Here is an 8220-nt window from a genome sequence, read left to right on the forward strand (position 1 = left end):
ATGAACGATGTAGACATGATCCGTATCACTTTTGACGAGCATGTATTTGGAAGAGACAAATTTATTTATTTAGGCTGCGATGATTTGACCCAATATTGCAATATGGTTGAAATAGGCTACTTGTGTATTTTGACATATATTGCGTAAGTATTACTCGTCTAGATTCACTCATGTATACTTTGTTTCATGTTTAAATAATGACTTTTACTTTTTTTAGGTATCTTTGGGATGAATGTGGTCGTGATATTACGAAGAAGTTTTTTATAATGGAGCAAGCAAGAATATCGCCACACGTGAAGTCTCAAGATATCCGATCAAGAAATTTAGCGAATCAACTAGAATTGGCTAATTTAGACCAATTAGTCCTCATTCCATATAACACAGGGTAAGTAGATACAAGTTCTTAAGTTATCTTTAATTTGCATTATACACGTACTAATATTTCAAAATTGTTGCTTATTATAGTTATCATTGGATATTGATTATAATCAATCTATAAGAAAATTGTGTTTATATTTTGGACTCTCTTCGAAGTAAGCTTCAAGGGTATTTTCATCGAGTTATAAATATGTAAGTGTAATTGAACTTTCTTAGCTCTTAATTGAAGTATTTATGTTTAACTTATGTTTTCAAACTATTTAGTGGATTGAAAACATGGCAAGCCAAGACGATCTCCAACACCATCGATCTTCTCCAAAATTGAAACTTGTAAAGGTAAATTTGCATTCATTTTTTTAACAATTTATGTTCATTCAAACATAAGAATAATTGTTTTCAACTTCTTTATATGCAGCGCCCTCGTCAAGTAGATTATGTAGGATGTGGGTACTATGTGCAAAAAGTATATACACGAAATAGTGCATAATCCTACTACTCCCGTTACTAGTCTGGTACGTAAATTATTTATTTTTTATATAGTACTAGATTTAATTTAATAAATGGATGTAAACTTATGTTGAATTTATCTTTTTTTTTTCCTCTTTGTAGTTCAATACAAAAGATGCATATACCCAAGGAGAGATTGACGTAATTCGAACCCAATGGACAAGTTTTGTTGGCCAATTTATGTAAGGATGTAATTCTTGTTTTTTGTCTCAATAGAATGTAAATGCTAGCTTAGAATGAATGTAAATTTATCTAACTATAATCTTTGTGAATGGAATTAGTACTAATTGATATTTTTGAATGAGAGAAATGATGGCTTGGTGTAAGTATTCTATGAAAGTCTGGTATTGTTTTGCAAATGTTGGTGATTAGTGTATTTATTTCATATTTTGATGAGTATATGTAATGGATTGTAAATATTGATTCTTGTTTTTGAATAAAATCATAGGTGGAAGACATGATTTGTTTATTATTGGAAGATTTATGTATAATATATTTTTATTGCGTTCATGGGGTATTTGGTGTTAAGTATTCATGGAATTAGTACTAATTGATATTTTTGAATAAGAGAAATGATGGCTTGGTGTAAGTATTCTATGAAAGTCTGGTATTGTTATGCAAATATTGGTGATTAGTGTGTTTATTTCATATTTTGATGAGTATATGTAATGGATTAGAAATATTGATTCTTGTTTGTGGATAAATTCATAGGTGGAAGACAAATATTGATGGGCTTGCCATGCAAATTTTTATATACTTTTTAATATAAAACAATGATGGACATGTCCTGACCCAACACGAAAGGTATAATGTCATTTTTAACTTATTGACCAAAAAAATAGATTCGACAACGGAATTAAAAAAAAAAGTTGAGCTTTAATGTCGGTTAAGAATTTTTAAAAAATAACACAGGCTTTAATGTCGGTTGTAACCGACATTGAAGGCCTTGAATGTCGGTTGCAATCGACATTAAAGACTGTGTTATTAAAGCCCTTTAATGTTGGTTTAAAACCGACATTAAGGGCAATCGACATTAAAGGGCTTCAATAACGCTATCTTTAATGTCGGTTGTTAACCGACATTAAATCCTGAAATTGTTTTAGTGATGCCTTAAGTGATATCCTAAATAGGTCTGTAGTATAAGGATTAAGGTGGGATACCTGATCCTGGTGACAATACGGATACGACCCGCTTTGTAGAGGTTTGCAAGTGTTGTAAACTGCTATTGATGGTAGATCCTGACCATTCATGTGGAGACATGCAAGCGGGGGTGTCCTATAACAAAGAGTTTGTATAAGACCGGACCACGAGATGACTAGACTTTGTATATAACGCCGTTGATATTGGAGACTTACATCTCGCCTAAACGACCATAGATGACATGACCTCAATCCTGAGTGTTTTGGGAACTCCTGCCTTTGAGGGCGGTTCTTTGATTAGTATGGGTGAGAGTGGCCAGATTGCCAACTCAACATACCTACTTTTTTGGGGACTTGTCTGATCTGAGAGCTGGAAACTCACTTACACAAGATGGAATTCACTTCTTTCTTGAAGCAGAGATAAGTAGAGAGATTACTCCCTTAAGGGCTGATTCCGGGGCTTGAACATAGTGGCCAAGACTCCTCTTTGGAAGAGAGGACTCAGTCATAGTTAGACTATGACTTATGTTCATTAGAGGATTCAGTGGTACTTAAGAAGTTAGATGTAACTACAGGGGCATAATGGTTATTGGCCGAGCTGTACTTACGAGCGATCTGTAAAGGGTTGTCGCACTGTTGATTGGTTAAGATGGACACATAGTATATATGTGGTAAAGAGCGTTCAACTGTCGATCTTTAGTGAAGTATCTGGAGATTGATGGATGGTGGATCACGTGACTAAAGAGTTTAGTTAGTTAAGGATCAGTTCTTGATGTTGATTTGAAATGTTGAAATTGACCAGAGGTAATTCGATTATATATAATATGATCGGTATGATGTATGAGATACATCTAGTGGAGGATTAATGTAAATGAGATTTACATTTAGTATCATGGAATAATAAAAAGAGCTATGGTTTATATGTTACATGAGATGAAATATTAAAACTATAGGTTATAAATATGATATGGTAAGTTAGTTATCATTTATATTTATAATAATATTAATTATTGGATAATTAACTCTTTTTCTCTAACAACCAATTGAGTGGGAGGTTAATGGTGGTTTCATGGTAACCGTGAGGTAAAAGAAAAAATGTTTTTCCTAATTTTAGTAATATTTTGTAAGTTTTTGCAAAATTGTAAATTAGAGATTTTCCAATGTTGAAAAAATACTCATGGGAAATTGTCAAGTAAGTTGGATTTACTAGGCGACAGCTTGGAGTAAGGTAAATGATCGTGGTGTTAGTAAGCGACAAACACTTAGCTAAGCGATGAGCTAAACGATCGCATAGCTTTTGCTAGACGATCGTATAACTTTTCCTAAACGATTGAGTATAGACCTATACGATAGGTTCTGCCATCTCCTACTTGCCCATTCATTTACACAATTGTATTTCCTCCTACTTTTTACCTTAAACAAAGTCCATACAGAGCCCACCCTCTGGATTCTCACACCGTGATTACCAAGATAGCCTTCTTGGTGGTGTTATACTCAACTCGACACTGTCGAGGTTTTGTGGAGGTCGTTCGTGTTATTCGGGGTGTTCATGATCGAGGCGATCACTGAGTTCGAGTGCACGGGGATCATGCAGTGTAGCGGTCGTGTTGGACGAGCATTCGTGTGTTGCTGTGATCGACCGTTCATGATCAAGGAGCTTTGTAATGAGTCAATTAAAGTGGGTTACTCTTGTCCTTGATCATTTGTATAGCATGCTATCATTTACGTATTTTTGCATAACCGTATGTTTATGTTTGTGATTGTAATTGTAAAGTTCATATACGATTATAATTTGAAATGATCATTTCCCTGCTCATGGAAATCCTTGTGTTCGATTTCTTTCAAGAAGTACCCTTTTAACCAAACTTTGTCCAAATTTGGACTTGGAGCACATTTCAACAAATAGAAACCCATAGTTCGTCCTTTTCGAATTCTATCTTGATCTTTCGTGCCAACGTTTGCCCATAGAGTTACCTTTTGAACCAAATTTTGTGGTCATCATAATGAAATGTAAGTCTCTATTATGAATGACGTTGTATAATGAGAGTAGTTATTCCGTGGTCCGATCTTATATAAACTGTGAAACCCAGATCTCCATATTCCTACTTAAGTAAGTGATTAAGGGGTTAAATAGGAGAAAGTTAAATCCTATGTTATGTAAATAATCTAATTATTTTACAATTTTCATAATATTTATAATAATTGTCACCTTCTGTGGATCAGCAATTACTAAGAGTGAATGTAAACTATAATGGTTAGGTATTATAGTTATGATAACTATATTTGATCCTGGAGTACGAGTAGAAAGGACCCTAAAAGGATAAAAAGAAGAGAAAATCTTGAAGACTTAAATCCTAAATAGTGAAGAAAGGATTGAAGAACTGAGGAAAATATAGAAAATTATTTGGTAAAATACGTGTGGATGTTGCACGGAGATACACCATATTCACAGTAGCTAACGAGATTGGAAGGAATGAGAGTGGAGAGAGCGATACCAGTGAGAGTGAGGCAGCGAGAGAATGGGAGAGAGCGAGAGAATGGGAGAGACAGCGAGATTGGAGAAGAGCAAGAGTTTGAGCGAGGAAGTTGGAGAGAGCGAGAGTTTGAGCGAGAAAGTTTGAGAGAGCGAGAGTGGAGGGAGCGAGATTGTGAGCGAAAATGGGAGAGAGTGAGAGTGGAAAGAGCGAGACCAGAAAGAAAGTGGGAGAGGGCGAGAGCGGAGAGAGCGAGAGCAGCCTGAACACCTCATTTGAACGTCACGCCCACGCGATCGAAGGAAATCGCCTGTGCATCGAACGGCCGGGTATTTATGTGTTGTATTTAGCCACGAACTTATAGATTATGCATTGAAAACCCTAAATTGAATACAAACAAAGCTTGAAGATGTAAGGGTAAACATCAATTTAAATTTAGTTGTCCGATTAAGAGAAATTCTTAGACCTTAAGAAATTGTGTTGGATGCGTTTGGGAAGAACACATTGAACCAAGGCGAAGTCAGCTTACGTTGATAAAGGGAGGATTAAACATTTGACCATGCAGCCAAGTAGGTGGTGTCAATACCATAGGATGTTTGGACACCTATAAATAGAGCCTTTGGGATTTCATTTTCAAATCACAAATCATAAAATTCGTAAAAAGAGGGGGAGAGTAGAGTGCATTGGACAGTGAGGGTGGAGGAGAATGCATCAACTTGAGACTAGGAGATCTCCCAATCTATTCGAGCGTTTGATGTAATTCTAAAGCCATTTGAAAGATAAGAGAGTATAGTATTCATGGTCAGGCTGTCGGAGAAGAAGCTCTAAGGAATTGGGCTGGAGAATGAAAAAAAGAAAGAGGCGTCGAGCTATTGGGTAAGCTGGGCCAGTCTTGATGTTTGGATGATTCTGGCTAAACCATGAAGAGTTATGAGCTACACTTTTATGGTAATATTCTTGAGACATTTTAGAATAGTTTTGTAGAACGAAGTATCTCAAAATAAGGTTTAGAATTATGAGTAATCTAAGCTGTAAATTGGATCTGGATTCTAGGGGTAAAAAGGGAGCCCGAGGTAGAAAATGGAACTATTAGAAAGGCTCCTATGTAATTAAGGTGAGTGTTATAGCTTTGATCATTAACACATAGTGTGGGTGTTATAGCGTTATAGTTCCGATATATCGTGAGTATTATAGCTTTAATAATTAACACATAGTGTGAGTGTTTTAGCGTTATAGTTCCGATATATCGTGAGTGTTATGTTGCTTTGATAAATAAAGAATATTGTGTGTTTATACAGTGTTGATAGTAAATGCATATTATGAGTATTCACTTAGCTTTATACTCTGATATTGGAATATATGCATCTGTAGATATAAAATACATGCTTTTGGTGATATAATGATTGCCATGATATTGTTTGTGTAGTAACTATGGAAACTGCAATTATGCCCGAGATGTGGTTAGCATGCTTAACAAAAGGTGCTTGGCAGGAAAAATTGGTCGCTTCGATCGGGGGAAAATATGGTTGGGTTCGGTCAGCAAGAAATAATAGTCGGTGACGACCGACGGGAAATATGGTCAAGTACCTAAGCATGACTAGTGGGATAAATAAAATGGTCGATGTGTACATTGGCGGGAATTGGGGTCATAGGAAGGTTTCCATAGATGATTGTATTGATTGATGATATGATATGCATGCTACGTGTAGCTTTTGGGATAAAGATTACTAGTTGCATGATTATATCTTTGACTGTGCATGAGTTATAATGCGAGTGTTGGCATGTGATTGATTTCCCAAAAATAATGATTTTCAAAGTGATTTTCATCTTAAAAGAACCACTCATTGGGCTTAGTATCTCACACTCTTCAAAATGTTTTCTTAATCCTCCCATCAGGTAGCAGAAGATGAGAAGTTCCAGGATGCTGCTAAGGTCAAGGTCTGCCACGTGCCCCAATTACACTTCCGGAGGATTTTTACGGTTGTCGTTGTAAACTTTGTTGTTAAGTCCTTAAGTTGTATTAACGTTATTTCACTATCGTAATAAAAGATGGGCCTACTTAATCCGTTATAGTTTATCTCTTTGACTTAATCATTCCGCTGTGTAGAAGTTATAGTATGGTATCAGAGTTATTCCGCAAGAATCATTAGACAGTAAGTGTCAGCTCAAGGGTTGATAACTGCTGCAGTCGCATCCCTCTTCCAGGTGTAGAAGGTGGTCTGGGGGTGGGGTGTGACATAAGCTGCTTTGTATAGAATACCCCCGCTCACATGCTTCCACATGAATGATGAAGATCAGATTACTTTTCAGCACTTTACAACAATTGTAACATCTACAAAACGGACCATACTCGTAGTGTCATTAGAATAAGGTATCCAGCCTTATTCATCTACTAGAAACAATTTAGGTTATCACTTAAACATGATCCACCAATATGTCTTACATATATGTTTAAACTACAAGATAACCTTGGATGTTAGTTTATCGATTTGTAGATTAATGTAATTAAATGTCAAATAAAACATCACATATTTTATTAGAAAGATAAGATGATTGTACAATACAATTATAAACTATAAGACCCTACGAAAGTTAGGGTATCAGCCACAATAGATAACTATAATGAAAATTCTTATTTATTTGGTTTATAAGATTCAGAAGTTTTTTCAATCCGCCTTGGATGGAGAATCCATTATAGGCATTTATAAATTTTTGTATGTCAAATAAGATTAGTGTCATTGATTTCAGAAAAAGTTGTCAATTTATCAATGTTGGGAGCCATTAGCCAATATTAAGGTAGATATAGGGGGCTCCTCTTCTTGCATTGTCCCACTTATAACGAGGGCTCATGTTGCCTTGAGAACTAACGTTCTTTACCAAAATTTGAAAATGGTCAGTTAATCATTATAAAGTTATTTTGGATATAATCCATCACAACATTATTGCTTTAAATAAATAGTTTATAAGTTAATCCAATTTTGTAAAATACTCTTTATTTGTTAAGATTCTTTATAAGAACACTTTGGACTATCTAAAACTGCTCGATAAGGTATACTAAACATTATTTAACTTATTATTTTTCTGAAAGCGGAAATTGATTTTTTTAATTTATTATAATTATCATTATTTTTTAAAGTTATTCCAAATAATATTTACAAGTGTTAAGGCAGAATATAGATCTATTTAAATTTCAGGTGAGATTCACATATATATTAATAAGGAAGTTTTTTGAATAATGAAAAATGAACCAACTTATTTACAAATATAGCATAATATCAAAATCTATTATTGATAAACGACTAGTCTAATTACCCTATTAATAAACTATTTAAATAAATTTATAGATATTTGAGACACACTTCTTACAAATAGCAATTTAAGTAATAATGTTTTGTTCAAACTTATTTTAAGCCACTTGTTGCACATTATGAGGTGTGGACATGCGTGTTGGTCTCATACTGAGAAATTTAAGGAATGAATTTTATCGGATTGAGAGAAATAGTCATTCAAATGTTGTAGGAATGACTAATTTTTTGATAAACAAATGATGATTTAACTTCAACCTTTGATTGAATCTTTGATAAATATAGTAAATGGAAGTTGGAAGAGAATTTTGAACACAATTCGATTTTCTTCTACCATATAAAGAGGGTCGAATGAATTTGCATATTCATTCAAATTTCTAAGGTAACAATTATAAACAAAAAAGAGATTAGACTAAG

At 34.4% G+C, this 8220-nt stretch overlaps 1 pseudogene; it reads left to right on the forward strand.

Moving 5' to 3' along the window:
- LOC150029877 (uncharacterized) lies at positions 1-1071 on the forward strand (annotated as a pseudogene).
- Positions 1072-8220: the final 7149 nt, after the last annotated feature.

Source organism: Benincasa hispida, unplaced genomic scaffold, assembly GCF_027475165.1.
Source record: "Benincasa hispida cultivar pf3 unplaced genomic scaffold, pf3_genome.v1.1 HicScf847, whole genome shotgun sequence".
In the NCBI taxonomy this organism is placed as follows: domain Eukaryota; kingdom Viridiplantae; phylum Streptophyta; class Magnoliopsida; order Cucurbitales; family Cucurbitaceae; genus Benincasa; species Benincasa hispida.